The sequence below is a fragment of the Penaeus chinensis genome, chromosome 1 (assembly GCF_019202785.1).
Source record: "Penaeus chinensis breed Huanghai No. 1 chromosome 1, ASM1920278v2, whole genome shotgun sequence".
Taxonomy (NCBI): domain Eukaryota; kingdom Metazoa; phylum Arthropoda; class Malacostraca; order Decapoda; family Penaeidae; genus Penaeus; species Penaeus chinensis.
The window spans coordinates 31,018,361-31,018,565 of record NC_061819.1 but is presented as its reverse complement, the minus strand read 5'-3'; positions in this window follow the sequence as shown (position 1 = coordinate 31,018,565).

Below are 205 nucleotides of genomic sequence, written 5' to 3'. Positions count from 1 at the left end.
CATACACACACATATAAACACACACACACACATATATATATATATATATTGTAAGGATCTGTAGAGCCTGTAGGAGGCCGATTTGCGGTAGAGTGCAGACAAGTCGTATCTGTCACGATGTGGAAATCTTGGGTAGTGGAAAGGTGTAACAGACTTCTCGTTAACTTGTTGTAGTTTATTCTTGAGAGAGAGTATCGTACAACTG